A 2,916-nucleotide genomic window follows, 5' to 3' on the forward strand; every position below is an offset into this window, starting at 1 on the left:
CAGTTAGTAATAACATCAGGTATAGTCTCCTTAAAATTTTCATCTTTTGTTTTTCTCTTTAATGAAAAATATGATATTATGAGTAATAGTTTCTCCCTGTTCAGTAACACCCTTAAAAATTCTCGAATTTCTCTCTAACCAGATAAAGTATGAAGTGAAATGCACAACAAAGAAAAGAGCATTTTAGAAATTTTGCAGCTAAGAGTCTCAGAATAAACTAAAATTTAGATAATTGTGCATCCATGATGAAAGAAGGATGCATAAAGAATTCAAACATTAAGAATGGAGAAAGAGAGTTGGAACTAAAAAAAATGTTAGTATGTGATACATTATTGTTATTACCAAGAACACATTAGGGGAAAACCGTGATACTTGCATTGAGTAATGTGTCCCTTTTTTAAGACTCATAATCATAATTTTTCAAACAAAAAAAGTGTATCAAAGTGAAGGCCTTCTGAACCAAATTAATTTGTGCCACACGAGAGACCTGATCACGAGGTTTCCTGATCAGGGAGATGATGCTTGTGCCATTAGTTCCTACAGCTTCCAATGCCTTAATAAGTTTCTTGATCTTCCATATCTCAATGTTCCTATCGTTCTCAAGAGCATCAACCATTTTGCAAGCTTTGAGAGATAAATCTGCACAGAAAGATGTCCAGATAATACATACAAACATAAGACACATCAAATAAAGGTTTGAAAAGAAATTAACTGTGCTAAAGTACAAGACTAGATAGCGGATCATAGAAAATAATTGAAGCAAACAAAATGTTTGGCTTCATTTGAGATAAGAACAAAATAATATTATAAAGCAACATGTTTCAATACCTCCAAAAAGAAGCAACTGAACCACATCATTGATAAAATAAGCTACTTCATAGAAACAAATCCCAACAACTTCTGACTTTTTTATTTTCATTATTAAACACTAACGGAAACAATCAGAAAAGAGAGGATAGAGGGGGAAAAGAAATTATAAAAAGCCATTTATAAAAAAAAAAAGAAAAGCCATTTATATATATGAATATATATACATATAGAGGTAGATATAACATTATTTCTCTAAATATTCTCATTACAATGAACTGCCAACCATATAAAAACTATCACCTTTGGGTCATGAGACATCATCAAATCATCCAAGCCAAGTCACTTCTGGTCATGAGACATCATCAAATCATCCAAGCCAAGTCTCTTCTCCATGTATTTGCTCCGTGAGTTCCTCTTCTTCTGTCCTAGGCAGATCATTTAGGGCATTGCTAGATCATGCTATTGATTCATGGATGTTCTTTATGATAAAACTCAAGAGTATTTCTATTAATCAAAATAGAAATTGAATATCTATCTACTACAGCAAAAAATTATTTTACCGAGACAGAGACTTGGCTCTGGAAATGCCAAAAGATCATACCCTTTCATTCACCCAACCGATCAAGCATAGTAACACTCAAGTATCATTTAGATCTATGATAATTTATCCTAAATGCGAAGGATCTGGTAAGGGTGCTGTCAAATGCATTGGGCAGCCTCCTCCATGCCACTGTAATAGGATTCAAAGGAGTACACTTTGTAGGGACAACTTGAAATAGCTTTTTCCTCGATCACCATATGACCTTTGTCCATGTTTTCCTCTTTTGCAAAATCAACATCTTTATTGGGGTGTTATTCTCTTTTCATTTTCCTTTAAAAAATCTCCATCAAACTTTCTCATGAGATTTTCAATTTCTTCATTCAGATATTGTCCATTAAGACAACCGTAAAAGAGAGAAGGGGTCCAATGAGAAATAAGCAAGAGTTAGTCTCTCGACTATGCCCACACTTTATTTTTATAACCAACATAGAGTTAAATTTAACAAAATTTAATAATCATCACAATCACTTCCATTATATTTAATGAGTTATGTTATTTTCTCTTTTCAATAGCTATTATATTTAATGAATTATGTTATTTCCTCTTTTCAGTAGCATGATGGTGCTCCAACGGACATCCAATATACATGCATTGATCTTATTTCATATAACTTGATGGTTATTTATTGATGAAAACTCATGACCAAAGCATCATTTGGTAGAATCTTATCAACGTGGAAGTTTTAAAATTTTATTATCAAAATGATTTTATTATTTATTTCTCATCATGATCCTCCTCTCTAAAAAATTGTACCTCCCTATGAACAACTAGGGTGAAGAGGCACATAATTTATAAAATTGACAAGTGTAAGTGACTGCTCTATGAAGGAGAGCCAAATTTACTAGCGAGGAACATCTCGACACTTAGAGCTTTAAGTGACTACTTGAAAGAGAGCTACAACCCTTAAGCAAACGATATTCTAAGCTTAGTAGTAGATCTAAAAGGATTCTCCCTTCGGGTGAGTTACAGTCCCTAGGCAAAAGGAAAATCAAAACTCAAAAAAGGTAGCATTTCTTCTTGCTCGACTTTGGGTCAAATTATGAGCATAATAATGCCAAGGCTTATTGCAGCAACCACAAATATGATGCCCGAAATGGCTTTGAGGTAAGTCAGTCAATCAAATAGTATACAGAAACAAGTCCGCCTATCGATTCCCTGGGGATATTGTCAAAATATTATTAACATGTGAAGTTCTTGTTTATTGAACTACCAAATCTAGTTTAAAGTGATCAAACTCTAGGGATGAATCTAACGGTAATAAAAATGCAGTAAACAAAAATTATAGAAAAAGTTTTGAGTTTTTCAGACATACAAGATTCATACTCATTCAATCCAGGTCAAGTGGTTCTTAAGGTTTCCCTATAGAACCTATGCTATTGTTGACAATTGGGGATAAAAGGTTTCTCCTTATGCCTATGCCTATGGCCAAAGAAGAATCAGAAACTCATAAAGTTAAGTTTTGTTTTACTCTATTGTTCTTTTGATACCTTGTATATGTTTCAATA

At 33.0% G+C, this 2,916-nt stretch overlaps 1 long non-coding RNA gene across 1 annotated transcript; it reads right to left on the reverse strand.

Annotated features, from left to right (window-relative positions):
* Nucleotides 1–211: 211 nt before the first annotated feature.
* Nucleotides 212–1,157, reverse strand: LOC110025795. Its single transcript, XR_002294152.1, has 2 exons — nt 1,111–1,157; nt 212–639 (listed from the first exon to the last, which is right to left on the reverse strand). It is a non-coding gene; the product is annotated as an uncharacterized LOC110025795 (long non-coding RNA).
* Nucleotides 1,158–2,916: the final 1,759 nt, after the last annotated feature.

This window comes from Phalaenopsis equestris, unplaced genomic scaffold, assembly GCF_001263595.1.
Source record: "Phalaenopsis equestris unplaced genomic scaffold, ASM126359v1 Scaffold000332, whole genome shotgun sequence".
Classification (NCBI taxonomy): Eukaryota; Viridiplantae; Streptophyta; class Magnoliopsida; order Asparagales; family Orchidaceae; genus Phalaenopsis; species Phalaenopsis equestris.